Source organism: Lactuca virosa, chromosome 4 (genome assembly GCF_052849685.1).
Source record: "Lactuca virosa cultivar CGN04683 chromosome 4, Lactuca_virosa_CGN04683_v6, whole genome shotgun sequence".
Lineage (NCBI taxonomy): Eukaryota > Viridiplantae > Streptophyta > Magnoliopsida > Asterales > Asteraceae > Lactuca > Lactuca virosa.
This window is the reverse complement of record NC_136429.1, coordinates 484,586,310-484,609,659: the sequence shown is the minus strand read 5'-3', so window position 1 is coordinate 484,609,659 and position 23,350 is coordinate 484,586,310.

Genomic DNA, 23,350 nt, shown 5'->3' with positions numbered 1-23,350 from the left:
TTTTAAAAACTTTAAATTGTCTCTTTGCAAATAAATACTTTCATCCCTAGCTCTATTTAATTCCGCCTCCTTCAGCTCAATCCACATCCTTCTCTCCTCACTTTTTGAAGACACCCTGCTGAGTTGGTCAGTTAGGTTAGAATTCGCTAAGCGAGTTTGCATGAGACTACCACTTAAGTTAGAAAATTTCAATTTTAATTCTTTTAATTCTTCTTCATAATCTAATACTGGAACTTTAAGTGATTCAAGGATGGATTGTACCTTTTTGATCAGCCGATCGCAGTCGTTGATCTTCTCACTCAAGGGCTTGGCTGCAAAACATTTGTCCTCAATCAGGTTCGGTTGCTACATCCTCACTCAGGGCTTGGCTGCACTTTCGGTTGATGCACCAGCTGTGACCATCAAACATCTTCCAGCCGAACCTACATCCTTTGCCACATAAGCTCTTCCATGAGTGTGCTTTCTCACCTCTTCATCTTCAGAATCGGTTGACCAAACTTCAACGCCACCGAACTCATCTACATCTTCATTCTCCTGTACAATCAAGGCATTCATAGAACTGTTAGTCGCCTTCTTTTTCTTGATCTCTTCCAACTTGCGCATGTAGTACGCCTCATCATCTTCACCATCTCTTTTCTCAGCCATTTTCCTCAGCATGCAATCTTTGGCAAAGTGATTCTTGTCGTGACAGTAATTGCAGTCGAACCCAGAGTCTCCTGCAAGCTTGCTCTCCTTCTTGTCTTCATCCTTTTAAGAAGAATTTTTTGCTTCATCCTTCACCTTCTCAGAACTGTAACTTCCCTTCCAGTTTCGGTTCTTGTTGACAGGAAATTTTCTTCGTGCAAACTTCTTTGGATTGGCGACCATCATAGCATACTCCTCGCTTGTAAGGTCACACTCAGACATATCAGACTCTTCTTCTTCTTCTACAATGCTTTTTCCTTTTGACACAAGGGCCAGAGATCCCACACCAGAAACTACCTTCGCTTCTTTAGTTACTACACTCTCATGGGACTTAAGTATTCCCACAAGTTTCGCTAGTGAGTAAGATTTAAACTGTTCATGTGCTTTCACGGTTGAAACCACAGCCATCCATTCTGGTCTCAGACCGTTCATGAAGGTCACCTTCTGCTCTATCAACTTTCTTTCTATTCCATGCTTAATCATCTTACTTAGGAGATGATTGAACCGATCGAAAGTTTGTATGAGTTTTTCTTCTGGTTTCTGTTCGAAAACTCCAAATTCTGACAGCAGCAAGGTTTGAATGGAGTGTTCTAGATCTTCATCGGTTGAATAAAGTTCTTTCAACCTATCCCAGATTTCTTTGGCCGTCGTGCATGAACCAACCAACCGAAAAGTGTCAGATTGCAAGGCGAATCTGATCATTCTCATGGCCTTCACATTACACAGTAACTTGTCTTTCTCATCCTGTGGCATCTTCTCAACATCCGCCACCAGCTTGTTATATTCCTTTTGGGACTTAACTGTTGTGTTCGTTCCTGAGTGAACAAACGGCCCAAGCGTGATAGCTTCCTAGATGAGATAGCCATTGTCTTCAGATCCAACCACGTAATCTTCAAAGTGATGCATCCATACTTCATAGTCTTGAGTGTAAAGAATGGGAATCCTGGTAGTGGATCCAATGTTGTTTGAGATGTTGATGGGATTTTGTTTGCGAATCTTCGTGAGACATGGTGAGCTGCTAGAATCAGACATGTAAACTTGAGATTAGGGTTTTATCAGAAACAGAGTTGCTGTTGATATGAAGAAGACGGCTTCTATTTATACGATAAAAGCAGAAACCCTAAAGAATTCTGAATACAGAAGGAATGTGTATTGATCATACAGTCTCCTGCTCTGATACCAATTGTTAAACCAAAGTTCAATTAGGATCGATAGATTCTATGCAGACAAACAATTAAGAACGTAATTATGAACACACGAATGGCTTTGAATGTGTGGTATGATTAATGCTTTAACACCTCAGAAGAGCTCGATTAAGAACTTCGACTTTAGAGGTGTTTAGGCTTACAAAACTAAAACGATAATAATCAAGAACGTTAACCTTTTAATGCATACATGCATGCATTATTTATAGTCTAACCCTACTAGCTAATCACGGATGGACAGGCCCAATCCGGATACAAAACACAAGCTCATGACGCAACACAATAAGACGCAACATTAGCCATCAAAAGTATTTTATATAAATTATTGCTCTATTTTTTTGCAAAAATTACAATAAATCGAGAAAAACGAGTTATTTTCTGAAAATTTCCAGATCATCTTATTTTGTTGTTTGGATTCTGGAAAAAATTGGATTTTAGCAGAAATTTTTTTTTGTATATTTATTTATAAATAAATCATTTATAAGCATTCTTAACAATGTACTTTGATAATCAAGCCTTTAAGATTGATGTTCATCACATGCACTATGATTTGAAGACCATGAATGAACTTATTTTTGTTTAAAATGATGTTTCTAAATGAAAAACTTGAATGCATGTGGTTTTGAATCTTTAAAACTTGTAAAACTCAAGTTGATGGATTTGATTTAGGTTTTGATCATTAGATTTCACCTTCTAACAACATGCATGTTGTTTTTAGGTGAAATCCTACCACCATCATCATCAAATTCGGCATGCATGTGAATAATCTCAAAGAAAAGTGTTTATGGAGAAAAAATGCAAGAAAACTTGATAGTTTTGAAAGAAAAGTGAACAAAATGTAAGGAAATTGATTTTACCTTGAAGATCAACTTCAAATAATGAATATTCTTGAGTAAAATGAGGGATATTTGTTGGAAATTTTGTGGGTTTTGGAGCTAATTCATAGAGGGAAAGAATGGGGGTCTTATAGAGAAGAAAAGAGAGAAAATAGAGTATCTATCTCCCCGGATAGCTCATTTCTCTCGTCATCTCTTTGAGGTTATACTCCACCAAAATCGTCCACCAAAATATAAAGATGCTTATGAACTCATGAAGAATTGAATGTAAAAATCTCTACCACATATTTGGCTTCTATGTTTGTCAGCTTTAGAGAGAAGGGAGAGATAAGTTTTTAGAGAGAGAAAGAGAAAGGTGGAATGAATGCGAAAGTGAAAATGATTAACTTTGGGAGGAGAAATGAGGGGAGAGAAAGTGAATCCGAAATTTGAGGGAATGAGAGCGGATTTCATTTTATTTTATTTATTTATTTTGTATAATTTCTTAATTTTTATACAATTTCTTTCAATTTATATTAAATGTGTATTTTATATAAATTTTGTTCATAACTCTTAGATTTTTAGCTTATAAATGTAAGGTTAATGTTAATGAATTAAATTAATTTCCTTGATTATATTTCCACATTTTAAATATATTAATTTGATACTATAGTGTTTACAAAAACTTTTATGGGATTTTAATATAAAACTTCATAAATTTAAGTTTTTATAACTTTTAGGGTTTTTAGGAATTTTGTAAATCTTTGGATATCAAAATAAATTGAATCTTTGAGACTTCACATTGTTTTTGGGTTTCCTAACTCTTATTCAAGTTAGAAATGATGTTTGTAATTAATTTTTATCGGTTTGTTGGCATAGTATGTAGTGGTTCCGAGATTCAAGTGAATTTGATGAATGAAGTATACTAGTCCTAGTTTCAAGTTTGACTTAAGTTTCTATGAGACTCGGACCAAATTTCTACTACTAGGTCAAATGCATGATGTCTGTATATGATTCATGAAAAGGTGTTCAAGTCAAAGAGTGAGCCGAATATGGATAGTCACTACAGTTAAGTAGTTGTAGAGTTCACATATCAATGTGAAATCTAAGTACATTATTCTTCGATTCTACATGTTTCCAAGTTTCTAGTAGGTTGTAACTTAGCTTTTAGCTACCAAGTCTAGTATGTGTCGTGCATATACATGCAACTAAGTTTATTTAAATCTAGAAGTGTCTAAAATTTTGATGGTTGTCACATAGTTGAATTTGGATCCAGATCACTTGAGAAGTACAAGTCGCGACAGCATTGTATTTAGCCTCAATTGTCGAAATCGATACACATATCTGCTTTTTTGACTACCAACTCACAAGTTTCCCATCTAATAATTGACATCCTCCTATAGTGCTTTTTCGATCTAATTGACATCCTCATAGATCAACATCTGAGAAAGCTTGGATAAAGAATCATGTATACGACAGATACCACAACCCAAGAGTCGTTGTGCCAATGAAGATAGTGAAAGATATTTTCCAACACTGTAAGATGGGGTTCTCTTGGATTAGCTTGATATCTGGCATAATTGCACACAGAAAACATTATATAAGGTTGAATTCCTGTTAAATACAATAAAGACCCGATCATGCTTCTATATGCTTTCATATCAACAACAGGCTTATCCAACGAAGGACCTAAACGAGTGTCAACTACCATGGGAACTTTAGCTTTCGAGCAATTCTTCATTCCAAATCTTTCAAGCAGGTTTCATATATTTTCTTGATTAATGAAAATTCCTTCCCTGCTTTGATGAATGTTCAAACCCAAGAAATGATTAATTTTCCTTATCATGTTCATTTCAAATTGACTCTTCATTAACTCCTCAAACTCCTTTGAAAACAAAGGGTTACTAGAACCAAATATAATGTCATCGACATAAATTTGAACATTTATTAGATGATCCCATACTTTCTTACGAAATAAAGTAGGATCCACTGATCCTTGCTTAAATTTAGCGGTATTCAAAAATCTGGTAAGCGTCGCACACGAAGCACGAGGTGATTGTTTTAACCCACAAACTGCTTTGTCAAGTATGTGAGAAATGATCAAGATACTTATCATTTACGAATCTAGGTGGTTGTTTGACATAGACCGTCTCTTCAAGAACGCCGTTAAGAAATGCGCACTATACATCCATCTGGAAGACGTCAAAATTCTTATGAGCTACATATGCAGAAAAATTTATACATCCTTGTATTTTGCGACAGGGCAAAGGTTTCTTCATAATCAATTCCCTCTTGATGAAAATAACCTTTTACGACTAATCAACATTTATTTCATACAATATTACCTTCTTTGCCCATTTTATTTTTAAAAACCTATTTAAGACCAAGTATCAAAGCATCATCAGGTTTGGGTATTAACCTCCAAACTGTGTTTCATTTTAAATCAACCAACTCATACTACATCGCAACAACCCATTCAGGATGTTCTAATGCATGCTTGACTATTTTCGGTTTGATTTTGGAGTAAAGACATTAAACATACAGAAATCATAATGACGAGATGACAAATGCAGAATATCAAGAATAATCAAGAATCAATCACCATTGTAACGCCTACAGATCAGGGCTAGTCAATTTAGAGACGATAAGCGTAAAAAATGAATTTTTGATAGAAGATTATTTAGAATGAATAATTTTAACTAAGTTGTAGTGGTCGTGACAAGGATTCTGGATATTTAAAGAATGCCGAAATCCGAGTTATAACGAAGAAGTTATGACATGTCGAAGTTTCGCGACAGAACCGGCATGACACGGTGCGACGTAAATAGTGAATTTACGATAGAGCGATATTTTTGCCTTAGCGATCTAAATGAAAGTCGTAGAATACGTTAAACCGAGGGTGTGCATAAAAAGAACGTCCAAATCTGACTTCGTATGAGGAAGTTATGATTTTTCTAAGTTTCAGCTTAGCGGTATGCAGCCCAAATCTCGAAATTGAGATCGAGTGATCTTTAGCCGAAACAATCTAAATTAGAATCGAAGATCTCGTCGATAGTAGTCCAACGGTAAAAAGACAGACGAAAACGGACGTCAGATGAAGAAGTTATGAATTTCTAACGGAGTTTTCCTGTCCCGGCCTACTAAAAAAAATATAATAAAAATAAATTCAAAATTAGCCAACAGAATCTAAACGAGAGTTGTAGAGCATAATCTCACCTACGCGTGGATATAAAGAACATGGAAAACAGAGCTCGTATGCGAAAGATATGAATTTCTGAAGTTCAGGGCATGAACCGTGACACTGTGTCAGAGCTCACGAGGTGAACATAGGGTTCACTACGTGAACTCAGAGATGAAGTCTCCTGAAGCCTGACAGACCCATGTTGCGATGACGCACCTGATGGCGACTGAAGTCACGACGTGAACTTGTTGTTCACGACGTGAATATCGAAAATCCAGCCCTATAAATAGAAGTCGAGGGCAACCAGATTTGGTTGCTACTTCACTCATTCTATCACTCTCTATGCCCTCTCTAGCCATCTTTTAACCCCCGAAGTCCCAGTATCCTCCCCGATACCCGAAGCGAGTCCCGGCGCTCCGAAGATCCTGAGAAGAAAAGAGTTTCAAGCCGAAGCTCTGCCCGCGAGAAGGCCGGTGTGTGAAGATATCCCGGTTACATCAAAAGAATAGTACTTGAAGAGTCGTACTGTTGTCCAAGCATCGTCTAATCAAGTGAGTGCATAGTCCCTTTCATGAACATGATTTTAATACAAGTACTGTTTAAATGTATTAAATATATGTTTTGTGTGAGTTATTTGATGATGTCTGAATTAAGTGTTAAAGAACATATCTGATTGTTTATGATAACTTAGGTTAAAGAGTAAACCTAAGGTTTGTTATAATGGTTATGGGGTAGTATGTATTTATGAGTACGAGTGAGATATATACAGAGACTAGAACTTTAAAATATGTCATTGATCCGGAAGCATGGATTAGACATAGTTATTCGTCCCTAGTCTGAGAGTATGGATTGGACTTAGTTAATTGTCATTAATCCGGGAGTATGGATTAAGACTTAGTCAGTTGTCATTAATCTGGGAGTATGGATTAAGACATAGACAGTTGTCCTTAGTCAGGGAGTATGGACAGGACATAGAATCTGTCATTAGTCCGGGAGTATGGATTTAGACATAGACTAATTGTCCCTTATCCGGTAGTATGGAATTGGCACAATCATGGACTCGAGAATATGGATTAGATCCGGGAGTAAGAGTTAAAATTTAAGGTCCAAGGGTATGGATAGTCTCGTTGAGAGGATTGATGGGGTGGGGTAAGAGTTGGTTATATATATATATATATATATATATATATATATATATATATATATATATATATATATATATATATATATATATATATATATATATATATATATATATATATATATATATATATATATATAGAGAGAGAGAGAGAGAGAGAAAATTTTATATTGTGTGAATTCTAAATTATATATATGTTATAACATTGTGGGATTGAAATCCCTATGTACTCACCAGATTTTCCAAACCTGACCCACTCAATATTTTTGAATCACAGGTATCGATACAAAGACACATTACACTAAGAGATTAAAGAGATGTATATCATTAGTGTAGATGATTGTAAGTTCGGTTTACGCTTTTGTGTTTGTATTGACCAGGACATCCCAAATATTTTAAAACGAGTAAAATACATCTCTTCGGAGATGCTTGGATAAAGTATTTATCATGTTTTCTGGGAACAAATTCCGCAACAGTTTTCTTTAAAAGATTACTTTGATTTTAAAACAAAGCATAAACAAATCGGTCTTTTCTGGCCGTGAAATTTGGGGATGTCACAACCATGATATGCAAGTAATCTGTCAAAGGTTTTATGTATATTGATTTAGATATGAACGTACAAAGAAAACCCTAATCTGAAAGCGCTTATATCAAAAGCTAACCTAATGATTATTTATAGGGAACATAAAATATTTACTAAAAATATAAAACCCTAAAAAGGCTTCCATAAATAACCAAACATGAAAATCAGTTTCAATATCTCAAATACTCAACAATCTCCCCTAGATGTTGAAACTGATGAAGATCATGATTTTCGATTTTCTTGGCATTTCTCCCCCTAAAGTTTGAGAGTCATCAGTGCATGGGGTCTTCAAAGCTAGAGAAATGAATATCATCTTCCAAATACGATCTCCCCCTTGAATAATCATCACTACCCCTCAAATCTTCAACAAATACCATGGAGAGAATCCGGAAAGTTCAGAAGAATCACCAACAATCTTCGCTGTCTCATAGAGTAAGTTGTATAACCCGCTCTATCATAAGGAGCGAGTTTGCCAAAATAGATCTTCAAAACCCGTCAGATTTGATGAAATAAATCCTTTTAGAATAATCGCAATTCTCAAAAATTAAAACCGGAAAAATAACAAAAATTATTTTGTATTTTTCAGTTTTTAAATATTAAACAAAAATAATAGAATAAGAAACAATTATTTAGAAGAGTTTAAAAAGAATAAGACCAAAGAAAAAGATAATAAGTGAAAATATTTTGGTAAGAAGGGGTTAAAATGGTAAAAACCCAAAAATTGTAAAGAAATTTGGAATATAGGGTAGAAACTGTCGATAATGTAACAGCAGGGACTGAATTTGTAAAGAGAGTCATCTTCTCCAGTTGAACGGATATGAACACGTTGTTTGACTTTTAAAATTCAAAATTAAATGGGGAGACAAACTCTGTGCCAAGTTCCGATCAATAGCTACGTTCCAATTTCAATTTTACCAGTGAATTCCGATTCCGAATCGATTGCAACTTCCGAGTACCAAACATGATTTGCGAATGACAGATTCGGATTTGATTATTGGTTCCGATCAACAGAAAACTCTGAACGCATAAACTCCGACCCCAGACTCCGAATGACTCCGAGCGCTCGGAGCGATTCGGAGGTAAACGGTAAACTCCGAATTCGATGCTTCCGATTCCGATTCTCGATTGCGAGTTCAAATTCCGAGTTCAATTTTGAGACTAGAAACTCCGATTCCGAACGGCTTGGAACTTCTGATTCCAATTTATTCCGAGTTCGGTTTTTCTGTTCCGATGAACAGTAAATTCCAAGTATGAATCTTCGATAACTACAATTCCGAAAGCGATTTCGGTTTCTGAAACAATAACTCCGATTTGCTGTTCAATTTTCTTTATGTTTTCTGACTTCACGAGTTGCAGGGAACAAAATTGGTCAATTGATTATATTTTAGAGAACTACCCTTAAACTTCAATGAATCTGGCAGTTTGTACCCAAATTCCGAAAGTAATAAATCTTTGTCAATAATTTCGAATCTGACCCTCTTTTTGCAGTACACTGACAGTTTGCACCCCTTTTGTTGAATTGTGTCAGATGGCAGCCCTCTTTTTGCAGAAAAAATCACTTTTCAACCCATCTTTTCAACTTTTCACCATTTTGTCATTTCCAACCATTAAAAATCAATAAAAATTGATTTCTTCAACAAAGTTTTAACCTTTTTACTGCATTTTCGCCATATTTTGTCCCCTTTTTCAATTTTTTATGATAAAGGACAAAACTTATATGAAACTTTTGGTACTCATTTAAGATTCAAGATTGAAGTTGGTTTCTTGCACACCCATTTATTTGAAGAAAATCGATCATCTTCTGAAAATAATACCCACTTTTTAGTTGGAAAACAAAAATTTCCAAAAACTTCATTAAACCAACCAAATACTATTTTCTCTTTCCTCCAACTTCTAACATATTTATCTGAAGAAAAATAGGAATTGAAATTTCTTTGAAAATGTTTGAATTCAATTTTCTGAACCTTTTCACAAGCGTGAGGGGCGTGTACCTTGGGCATCCAAACCTTCTTCATTTTACTCTTCTTCTTCTTCTTCTTCTTCTTCTTCTTTTTCTTCTTTCTTTTCATATTATGAGGTCTCAATAATGATTTTCGGATCTAAACAGGCTCTTCATCTTTCTGAATCTGAACATTAGAAGTATTTGATACACAAACTTTTGGAGTTTCGTAAATCTGGACATCTTGAATTATTGGCTTTCTGTAAGGAACCATTCCTTCAAAAACATCATTAGAACAAGAAAAAACATTTGTTTGAGTTCGAATAGAACAAAATGTCTTTACTTTCACGATTTCAGAAGATTTGCTTTGAAATTTATCTTCAGAACAACTAGATGCAGATGGTGATACTTTTGAAAAACTTGAAACACTTGACTCCCCCTCAACAAGAACATCTGGAGTCACATTTTCTTCAAAAACATGAAGAACATTATGAACTTCACCAAGAACACCAAGAACGTCAAGAACATCTTCATTTTTCTTTTCAGCTCTTTTCATCTCCAAAATTTGTTGTTTATTTTCTTGATCTAAATGTCTATGGATAATACGAAATTGCGCTAATATTTTCTCATTCTTATATAAACCACACATATCAATCCATGTGTATTCAAATATTTTCTTATCAACAAAAAGATTATATAACTCAGTAACATCCCTCAACGTACATTGACTAAGAATATGCCACATAGTTACTTTGTTAACACCATAGATTGGTTTAGTAATCTTTAATCCATGTTTTAAAATGGAGTCAAACAATAAATTCGTTTCATCCATTAGATCTTCAACAAGACATTGAACTTGAAGAGAGAGAAAACGGATCTGAGATAGTTTCTAGAGAGAGAAAATGGATCTGAGATGGTTTCTAAAGAGAGAAAACGGATATGAACACAAATTGTTTGACAAAACACGAATCAAGAACAAATCAGATGATAGAATGAGTAGAAGATAACTGATCTGAACAACATTTAGCAATAATACGAGATATTTTTACTTTTTTTTCAGAAAACTTACAAAACTTGAAGAACAATGTGAGATTCACGAAAAATTTTCCCCAAATCTGATCGATTCTTGTAAAAATCGTTGAGGTCTACAAGAACCCGCTATGATACCACTTGTTAGGAATAATGACGAGATGAAGAATGCGTAATATCAAGAACAATCAAGAATCAATCACCATGATATGCAAGTAATCTGTCAAAGGTTTTACGTATATTGATTTAGATATGAACGTACAAAGAAAACCCTAATCTGAAAAAAGCTTACATCAAAAGTTAACCTAATAATTATTTATAGGGAACATAAAATATTTACCAAAAATATAAAACCCTAAAAAGGCTTCCCTAAATAACCAAACATGCAAAATCAGTTTTAATATCTCAAATACTAAATAATGATAAACATTTAGAACCTCATTCTTGGCTCGAACCTATGCTCGTGTTAAAACACCTAAACTTGGATCAATAGGAATTTGCTCTTTAGGATGATACCTTGTTCATTTCTCCATAAGAGGAAATAAAGGATCAAACTCCAAATGTTCATCCTCAAATGTCTCTAATGTTTCTGATAATTCATCTAAAATAGAAATATTATCATTAAGATCATGAAATTCTCTACCTTGAGCATCACTATCATCATGATTCGTTCCACTTGCCCCCCCCCCCCCTCAACAAATGGATTCGATGTCTAGTACTCCCCCTCAACATCAGCTTGAGAAGTCAACAACCCCCCTCCCCCATCAACTTTTGCATGAGAATTCAACCACTCCCCCTCAACTGGATATTTAGAAGTCGAATTTTGTCTTTCGATAAGAGATGAAGAAATAAGTGTTGGGTTATGAGCATTCTAACACTCCTAAGTGTACATGCAACCCTAAATACCTTGGATCTATGTTTTGTCTATTATACATACAATTATGAACATCCAAGGTACTATCCTAATCTAGCATACAAAATAATAAATATAACAAGACAGAATACATACCTCTTTGATGTAGAATGTCTTCATGAAGCTTGAGTGCCTAGTGCCCCAAGTGTGACACCTCAAATGGTTCACACAACACCAAATACACTTGGAATAACTTGAGAGAAACTTGAACACTCCTTGAAATCGTCTAGCCCTCACACCCACACATTAGTGCACGATTTCTTGAGCCATGGGATTCTTTTATATGGTGACTATCAGGGTTACACCATGTAACTCATAACTTTACCCATTCCTTATGCTCCATGGATTTTAACCTCCATGGAGTATCCATGGGTCACCCCATGGACTTAGTCCAACATAAGGAATCTTGGATCACAAGCCCACATATATAAGAATGAATGATTTACACAATCAACCCATATATTTAATTAGTCTCCTTTTGATCACTTAATTAATTCCAAATTAATTCTTGATCAATACTAATTAAATAACCTTATTAATATATTAGAACTTATAATATATTAACCAACCTTAAGTGTTATTTCTCTCATTATAGTCTATCCAAATGCATGATGCCATGCAACCCAAATTTACCATGCCGGGTCGGGTCAAGTCTTACCAATTATAGTTATGGACTTAGACATTAATCCAACAGTCTCCCACTTGGATAAGTCTAAAACTATTATTGCATATGACTTCAGGAACCGATCAGCAATCGTAGCTCTCAAAAGCTTCTGTCGAACTCTGACCTTGTCGATGAACTCTGACCTTTGTCAATGACTTGTCCATTAGATAAGGGATCATATATTCCTCCATTCTAGATATCATATGGACTGAGACATGGATTATCAATCATTCTCTCTGTCCATTTGTTGTTTCCCGATTTCCGATTCATGATGATTGACTGATTGAACAAATCAAATCAGTCCTGGCTTGGCCAAGCACTCACATGTATCATCTTTAAATCATCGAGGGGCCCACATATATCGCTTTTATCCCGAATGTAAAAGGAATGGATAAACTTCGACTCATATGGCTTGTTCTACTACTTGTTGAATCATACACAAAGGCACGTTTTATAACATCGAGTTACCAATGCGTTTTCGTGCAATCAATGTATAACCAACTCATAGTAACAACTCATATCTCTAGGTTTGAAGAATATAAGATATTATCGTCTCATGATCACTCGTGATAAAATCCATGAAGTGATTCAAATGAGCGCGGGTTGAATCCAATACTCAGAACTTATGAGCACTCATGAGTGTTGTAGGAACACTTTGTCCACCAACTTGGACCTCTACAAACCAACCCATGACAGTCTTGATTCATATCTACTTCCAACATATGACCGACTGAGGATGGTTTGAATAACTTAATCATTCAGGAAGAGCGACTTAGTTATTCTGGAAGTCAAAACATGCAAAGTGAAACACAAGAATAAATGAATCAAATATGGTATCAAACCCTATGAATATAAATAAACACTTTTATTTATCACCATACTGATTACTCATTATTCATTGTTTCGGTTTTATCAACTTTATACTTGAATTTAAAACAATAGTTGTCCCATGCTCCAAGCATGTACACTATGTTTTCTAAACACTAGTCATGCCATACACCAAGTATGCATACTATGTTTGTCTATGATCTTCACTTTGTAATAGATCAATTGAACATCACTCCAATGATCCTCTTTTCACAGTCCCAAATCCTTACTGCAAATGCAAGAATTCCAAATTCATGCCATTTACTGAAATCTATTAGATTCTAAACTTATATGCATTGATCCTCTTAATGATTATGCACAAAGTCAGAAAGACTTGACAACAATCATTACATAACATTCCAATTACATAGCATTCCAAAGGAGATCAGCTCCTTGGAAACATCCTTCTTTCATTAAGTTTCCTAATCTTACACAGATTGAATAATTTCTAACTTTGAAAGATTTCCATATTCCATTTTGACTATCACTTCTGAACAAGAGTTGCCTCCTTACAGATTATGTCAATATGGTCCTTCCAGAATTAACATTATACTTCCAACTGTCCTTGAGCAACCAATCTTTGGTAAACCTTAGATTGTCCTCGACAATTGCTTAATCATTTTAGTCATATCCAATTCTAGACCTTTTCCCTTCATAATGCCCGAGGCATTTGGAAAATTTTAGAACAAATGAATATAGCACATGTAATCGATCCTATATCCGAAGCATATGGGACACGATTCATGATGTCCCACATAAAGACTAAACCAGTCTTTTGCTATAATATTTCCATTTCAATTTGCCAAGTTCTCAAAATTCAGATTATGAAAAGTGATGTCGTAATCATAATCGAATTTTAGAACGCAAATAATGGACCCATATATAGAATTTCCTTATGTTGAGCCATTCCAACATGAAATTCATATATATATCCTTGATTAAATACGATTAAAATCTCAATCTAAGCTTTTTAGAATTGAAATGAAGTATAATTTCCTCTCCCTTAATTATAGCAAAACAACTTTTTCAACCCCTGCAACCTCACGAATTGAAACTTTTGTTTTCTATAATTAACATTGCTAACTTGCCACCTTTTGTCATAATTATCATGCTCCCACTAACATGATGATTATTAGCATAACACTTATGCTCCCACTAGCTTTGACATGTACTCAGAAATCAGCTGACTTTCGTACCAAAGTTCAGATTTCTGATACTAGATTGTTTTGATAAAACTTTATCAAAATCATACACCTCTCTTAGATAGCTCACATGTGTGTCTAAACAATTTTAGAACTATGAAAAGGGATGCCGTAATCATAGTCTCAATTGTTTAGACCTTTGCCACTTCTCACAAGTCCATGTTAGTTTGCCGGCAAACCACACACGCTCCACTAACGACTTTGAGAATGCAAATATCACAATTGCTATCTAGCTAAAATCTTCTTAGTGAAAGTGTTTCCTCACCATCATTTTCATGAATCGGAGAGAAACCTTATGACACTTAGATTTAATAGTGTGTGTGTTCTTATCCATGTGAATTTGTCAAAACCATAATCACAAGACAAGGTTAGTGACAAATCCAAACTCATATTGATTAAACTTGTGCAATCTTAAATTCTTGCCATTTGGCAGCTCAGGTGCCTGCCATTGCTTCCAAGTAGTTGTGCAACCAATTGAGAACTCTCAGAACTCCTATGCAAAGCCAACTTGAATAGGCACAAAAATTTCAACACGATAGGTTATAAACCTCAAGTCGTGTGCTAGTGAAGGACTTTAGGTTTTATTCTTGATTAAGTCTTGAAACTTTCAAGAGCTTTAAGACTCCCACTGTCCTCTTGACATATAAGACTCCCTTGTCAAATATTCAAGAGATAGTGCGGATTCTTTATCAAGACTAACACTTTACACAATTGGCCTAAGTTGGTCTCTGTTTTATCCAAAACATCACAACTTACCAATTTCAAATGTACAAGAGTAGATAACCTTTTACTCTTACATTTGACTAGTGTTAACAAACCCTCTTTAAGATATGTCACTCAAGTTACAATCTTGGAGTATGACTCTAAGAATTGTTTTGGAACGAAGTATGACTCATCTTTTTGATTTAACCATTTCAACAATTCATGACTCCTCTTCTTAGTCATAAGAATGCACTAAGATGACTTTAGAGGACCAATTGTGATATGGTATCTTAATCATTAAGATGATCATAAACATGATACTAAAGTACTCTCTCATCTTTTCAGATTTGAGAAACTTTTATCTTTCTGCCATACTTTGATTCTTCTTATTCGTTTTGTCTCACATTGAAACTTCTCCAATGCTACAGACTTATACTTAAACTTATAAGTATAACCATATTTACTGAACTTAAGTAAATCATGACGAATAGTCTTCTTGATCTTTTGTGGTGGACTTGACCAGTGCACAAGAATGTGTACTCGATCCCTTAGTCCTTTCCTTATTCACATAAGGAATTAGTCTTAATTTTCCAAGCTGAAAGTTCTCATTCATCATACTATACAACTTGCATGATTCCAAGTTTCGGTCCAATTGAACCTTGGGTGATGAGAATCTTTCCTTATTTGGTAATATTAGACACTACCACAACCGAAAGAATCAAATCCATTTTTTCAATATTGCTATCAATGGAATCTTATAAGCAACAACTTTTCACAAATGCCATTGTAAGGATACTTAAAATAAATAAAATCAAAACCTTTTTCTTTTATTTTAAAACTTTGCGGAAAAACTTATCCTTACAATCCATATGAAAACCTTGTTGTTATCTATTCCTAAGCAATATAAATATCATAACTCTTAAGTAATAGCCCAAAATTCTGATCACCGAACCATGCGATTGAAATCCATCTTCGCGATCAGAATCAACATGTACTTAATAGAGTTAGACAATGGACTTTACCTGAAGTAGAGCCAAAATTATTGACTTTAACATCCTTAGGTAAATTTGGCAGCTTCGTAACCAATGCCCCTTCCTTTGGCAATAGTTACCTATGGACCCTTGATAATGGGACTATCTCAGACTTCGCCTCTCTCTTTACCATTGGGTCAACCGAGTTGACTATGGCCGATCCCTTTCCATTGGGAAGAGAGAGCTTTACTGGATATCCAATGTTATCATTGTCAATGTCCATAGCGTTTTAGGAAGTTGATCTTAGCAAATAGATAAGATCATTAAGGGTCTTGTCTTAGTCTGTTTCATAGGATTCCCAAAAGAACTCACTATGTGACTTAGAAAGTAGTTGAGCCACCAACTTTCTCAAGACTTTGACACCCAACTCTCCTCGCTTGTCAATATGTGACTACATCTCCAAGATGTGATCACACCTAGACCTTGCCTTGCCAATAGGGCTTGAGTGACCTTAAACTTTTTAGGAACTTGTGGGTTAGGGAGAATAATTGGAGGAGGTGAAAGAAGTATGATATCCATGGGACATCATCTTCATTTAGGAAAGCTTGTTTCAAGAGATTTGGGAAGATCATAATGTCTAAACCAGACATCTTTTTGGGAGATATTCAAGATAGTTGATTTAAAGTCCTTAATATGACACCCAATATGAAATATTAAGGCTAGGACCCAACAAACTATTTTATAACTTAGAAGAGGGATGCCGTAATCCAAGCTATAAAATATTTGAAGGTAGGTGAATGACGATTCACCAATTTCCACCATGAAAAACGAAATAATTTATTAGGTTTTAATTGGATTTGAAACTCCTAGATCTTTGAGATTCATTGAACTGTTCAAAGGCATGTTTCAATCTCGAGTGTGCCCTTCAGGTTTTGTGACTGGGATGCCGAGGATCACAAAACAAGGTGTGAATAACCATGCAAATATACTTGGTACCCTTAATATTTACCCCTTAATCAGTGTGCCGGTTAACCACACACGCTCCACCGATACTATGATAAATATTAAGTTACCCTTTGCCTACCTTGTTAAGTCCAGGTTAGTGTGCCGGTTAACCACACACGCTCCACTAACGACTTAAGCAAAGTGCAAAGTGTAATTTCATGGGTTAGCACCAAATTCACATTTTCCTAAGTAACTAAGATTGGGTATTAATAAGAGTTTAGTTACTTAGTATTTATCATTAATACTTTTAATGAAAGGAGAATTATAGTCCTTGTCCTACCCGTTCGGCTAACGACCCTCCACCAGTCAAGGAAGCGGTGGGTGAGAGTGGACACCCATTAAACTGCCATTTTATAGGCAGTAACCTTATACCCCCCTTATGGACCGGCTTCGTGAATGAGGCCTACTAACGGTAAGACTGACTTTACTCTTATACATATATATATATATAAATATTATTAACTTATAATATTATAAAGTATAAGGGTTGAATTTTAACTTTTAAAATTCTAAGGGCTAACTTGGAATTAAAGTATTCATAAGTGAAATTTTTCAAATTCCAAAACTTGAGGGCAAGTTTTGAAACTATTCAAAACTAATTAATTCCATAACTTATGAGTTTAAAGTAGTTTTAATTAAAAAAAAAAAAAAAAAACTCTTCAAGTTCCATAACTTGAGGACAAGTTATGGAAGACTTTAAACTAATTAATAAAAAAAATAACTTTTTTTTATTGTAACTTATGGAACTAATTAAGGTTACACTTTTTTTTTAATTTAATGAAGAGACTCTTGAACCTCCATAACTTGAGGACAAGTTATGGAGTCATAAAACCATTTAATTAGAACTAGACTCTTCATTTTGTAACCTTTGCCAACTTTTATGAGTTTTATGATTCTTAAATGTGACTTTTCATATAACTTGAGGACAAGTTACAAAAACACACTTTGGAATCAACTCTTAGATTAAAATGGATTGAAAACAACTATTTCACACAACTTTTCTATTAATCTAAGAACCTCATAAGAACAAGATAATTCAAATCATCAATCTTCAAGAAATTAGCATGAACATACAAACTAATACAAATCTTGAAATTATGACAATTATCTTAGAAATTGGATTAGCATGAACATTACCACATCAAAAACAAGTTTATAAGTCCAAAAACATCTTAGGGTAATGTTCCTAGTCCAATTCCAGCCAAAACAATCGAATATATGCATCCACCTCGATTTTTCAGCTACTTTTGCAAGTATAACAAGAAAACAAGCCTAGGCTCTGATACCACTATTGGTCTATGAGCATTCTAACACTCCTAAGTGTACATGCAACCCTAAATACCTTGGATCTATGTTTTCTCTATTATACATACAATTATGAACATCCAAGGTATTATCCTAATCTAGCATACAAAATAATAAATATAACAAGATAGAATACATACCTCTTTGATGTAGAATGTCTTCATGAAGCTTGAGTGCCTAGTGCCCCAAGTGTGACACCTCAAATGGTTCACACAACACCAAATACACTTGGAATAACTTGAGAGAAACTTGAACACTCCTTGAAATCGTCTAGCCCTCACACTCACACATTAGTGCACAATTTCTTGAGCCATGTGATTCTTTTATATGGTGGCTATCAGGGTTACACCATGTAACTCATAACTTTACCCATTCCTTATGCTCCATGGATTTTAACCTCCATGGAGTATCCATGGGTCACCCCATGGACTTAGTCCAACATAAGGAATCTTGGATCACAAGCCCACATATATAAGAATGAATGATTTACACAATCAACCCATATATTTAATTAGTCTCCTTTTGATCACTTAATTAATTCCAAATTAATTCTTGATCAATACTAATTAAATAACCTTATTAATATATTAGAACTTATAATATATTAACCAACCTTAAGTGTTATTTCTCTCATTATAGTCTATCCAAATGCATGATGCCATGCAACCCAAATGGACCATGTCGGGTCGGGTCAAGTCTTACCAATTATAGTTATGGACTTAGACATTAATCCAACAATAAGGTGCTCCCCCTCCACTTGAACATCAGTCGAATTTTGTGTTCTTTGAACATTGACTCTTGAGGTTGATGATGAATGTGCTTCATTTTCTTCATTTGTAATTGACGAATCATCTGATTGCTTCGACACCTCTAGGACTTGATTATCTTCAATATTGATCTCATCATCAATTTCCCTATCAGGAATACCAAAAATTAATTCAAGATCGATATCAAAAATAAGCATTTGCTCACATTCTTCATTTGTTTCAGAAATTATAAGTTTCTTTGAAAATTCCTGTTCAACTCTCTTGACGTAGTAATCTTCAAATGTTAGATTGAATGCTTATTCAACTTTTCGTGTTATCTTGTTCAACACCCTATATGCGACAGAGTTGTATGAATATCCCAAGAAAATTCCCTCATCAGCTTTCATCTAAAATCAGGAAAGATTATCTTTAAGATTCATTATGAAACATCTACAACCAAAAACATGGAAAATTTGACATTAGGTTTCCTTTTGGTAATGATTTCATAAGGTATGATTTTTAAATGATGACGAATGAATGAACGATTTTGCATAATGCAAGTTATTGAAACTGCTTCTTCCCAAAAGTATTGAGGCAAATTCGCATATGTGAGCATCGTTCTAGCCGCTTCGCACAAAGAGCGATTTCTCATCTCAACAACACTGTTTTGTTGTGGTGTGTAAGGAGACGAAAAGTTATGAGAAATTCCTAGTTCAATAAAAAACGAATCTAAAATTCGATTTGTGAACTCAGATCCATTATCTCTCTTTATCTTTCGAATTTAATTCTTCAAACTTAGTTCAATGCTTTTGATAAAATCGATCATCACTTGATTTGTTTCCTACTTCTGTCTAAGAAATAAAAACCAAGTAAATTGAAAAAGATCATCAACAATAACAAGTATGTACTTCTTTTTAATGAGAGACTCAATAGTCAAAGGACCATAAAATTCAATGTGAAGAAGTTCCAGTGGTTCCACAATCTTTGAATCAATAGTGATTGGATGACCTTGACGATGTTGTTTACCTTGTTCACAAGCTGCACATTTAACAAATCATTGTCAAACTTTAAAACAAGAAAACCACGAACAAGGTCATTTAGAGAAAGTTTGTTCAGATCTTGAATTTAAGATGAGAAAGTCTTCGATGCCATAGCCAACTGAGGTTAGATGAAACTTTCGATAGTAAGCACACAAAGGGTATGCCCACGATAGGATTTATGTCTAGAGTGAACATATAACCCTTCCTCTTTGACTTCAACAAAGCTTCCTTTGTGTCTTTTTTCGAAATTATACTTCCTTCCTCGTTGAAAAGTACTTGGTTACTGTCACATCCCATTAAAGCGGAAACACGAAGGGTGATAGGATAAGGTCTCACAATACAAGGTAAATAGGATTACCAACCATAATCATTGAGCATTATATGTTTACATCATATTCAAAACAATATTACATTTTAGTTCCATACTACATAGTCTAGTATATAACAAGAACAATAAACATAAATCATTGTGGCGTCTTAAACTGGCTCACTGACCGTTTCCTAAAAAGCATGCTAAAACAAGGGTCAACTATAAAATAGTTGGTGAGTTCACAAATTTATAAAGGTAAATCACTTCACTAAGAAAATATAGATTTGTTCAAGAAAAGTTCCAACTAAAAATGAGTATTGAATGCCAAAGCACTCCGTTCATAACCAAGCCTAACGACCGTTCTTGTCTCATTCCATCATGTCCATGGTTCGCATGATGTCATTTCATAGAAATATGAACTCATAGTTCTTGGAGAGTGGGGGCCGTCTACCCCAAATAGCGATATCCATAAGACAATCGGCTCAAAATACGAGTTAATAGGTTGTAGTTTGGTTCTCGGGGACTTAACATACAAAGTTCATAACAAGTCCATATCAGGAGTTCATAGCATAAAGTTCATAACAGAAAGTTCATAAAAGAGTATCGTACAAAGTTCATCAATTTCATAAAACAATATCGTTCCAAGATCATTAAGTTCATAAAACAAGGCTCAACAACTTCACAAAATAGAGTTCAGCAAGTGTTGTATTAGGTGTCTAAGCCCATAACTATAATTAGGATGTACTTGACCCGATAGTAGCATAGTCCTTTTGGGTTGCCTTCACACTGGTGGCTAGACAAGATGATTGTTAAGGAGAGAGGCTGATTTATTATTAAGAATAATAAATTAGGGCATAAATGTAATTTATTAATATATTATAAGAATAATATATTAATTAGGAATCATATTATTAATTAGTATTTAATCAGAATTTAATTTGGAATTAATTTTGGGATTAAAGAAACTGATTAAAAGTACAGGGGCTGTTTTGTAATTATTTGATAGTTGAGGCTTTGGGCCATTGGATCACCCTTATTAGGGCTAGGCTGAAAACCCTAGAAGGATCTAGCAGTTTTCATCCAAAGCCTAAGGAAAGGAGGTCCATGGACTTGCTTAGGCCCTAAGCTAAGGAATTAGGGTTTCCACCCTGAAACCCTAGTTAGCCTCAAGTATAAATAGACCCCCAAGGCTCTAGATTTCGACCACCCCTTGGAGAAACCCTAATAGTTCCGATTTCTAGAGCAAGACACTCTCTCTCTTCTCTCTCATATTCATCCTTTCATCTAGTGTGTTTGTGAGCCATTAGAGGTATTACATTTGTGGTACTTGTTCTCAAGAGCTAAGGAAATTCAAGGAACTAGTTGTCATTACAATATAACAACAAAGGTATGTATTCTAATCTTTGAATTGTGTTTTTCAAAAATAGTAGATGCATGTTAAGTTTTTCTTTTGTGTTCATTTGTTGTATATCTATTAGTGAAAACATAGATCCAAATTAGGGTTGCATGCACACATAGGATTGTTTGTATATAACCCAACAACAAGTTCATAAAACAAAGTTCCAGAAGTTTATAAAATAGTATGGATAGCTCATAAAACATTAGCATGCTTTCTACCCAAAACATGAAAACAGTAAAAAGGGGGTTGTGAATACTCATAAGGGAAAGTTCGTGGTTCGTGTGTCATGGGTTGAGATCGTCGGGTTCGATCCCTACTAGCGTCCTTGAAGATCAACTTCAAATGATGAATATTCTTGAGTAAAATGGGGGACATTTTCTGGAAATTTTGTGGGTTTTTGAGCTAATTCATAGAGGCAAATAATAGGGGTTTTAGAGAGAAGAAAAGAGAGATTATGTCTCTCAGAATACCCAATCTCTCTCGTCATCTCTTTGGGGTTTTTCTCCACCAAAATTGGCCACCAAAATATAGAGATGTATGCGAGCTCATGAATAATCGAATGTAAAAATCTCTCTTAGTTATTCTTCTTCTAAGTTCGTATTTGTCAAGAGAAAAGGGAGATAAAATTATTAGGGAGAGAAGTGAGGAAGGAGAAGAGTGTGGAAGTGATCCAAATGATTGAAAAATTAGGAAGTGAGTGGTCTTGGGTGGTGTAGGATGAATTTTTATGGATGAGAGGGGCTCCCTCTCATTTCCATTGTTTTAAATTTTAAATCCTTAGTTTTTATAAAATTATCCAATTTTATAAAATGTGTTTTTGGTTTAGTTTTAATTCTTAAAACTCTTGATATTTAAACTAATAATTAGGGATATATGTTGATACCTTAAATTATGTTTTATTTGATAATATTTCCAAATATTAATTATTCTAAGATGTTATTATAAGGTTCATAACCATTTGAATATAGGATTAGACAATCCTTGAATTATACTTTTGGCTCATAATTCAAATTGTGATATTTGGATATTATTTCCAACTTGTAATTAAATCAAATCATGATTTAATTAAATTGAGTTTGATAAGTATTTAAACTAGTTAAGCACGTCATATGTTCCGATTAATAAATTAGGGTATTTAACTTATCCTTGCACTATGATCTATTGAACATGGTTTTGTTTTTAGTTTTGAGATTAAACTTTGGCACTTTACAACCTAGTTGGAGTATTCACATATAATTGTGACTGCTTAGTACAAGCTAAGTTACACTACTTGTTCCGAGGGATCTATTACGTCACGATATAGTTCAACTTGTTACATCTAAAGCCAAGTTATGTGCACGCATGGAAATGACAAGTTTCTAGATGGGTCCTAACCTGAGTTTTGACGGTTGTCACAGTCTCCTCCAGTTGTGGGAATTTCGTCGCGAAATTCAATTGGCAGTACCACTGGTTCATACGTAAAATATAGTTGAGGATATTTGTTCTTCATGAAATCAGCATGTTTCCATGTAACTCAGGTCCCTACTTAGAATTCCAATGAACTTTCACAATCGGGATTCTGCTTTGTTTAAGCTGTTTAACTTCCCGATTGATGATTTCTCTAGGTTCATCCACAAATTTTAGTCGATTATTAATTTGGAGGTCCTCGA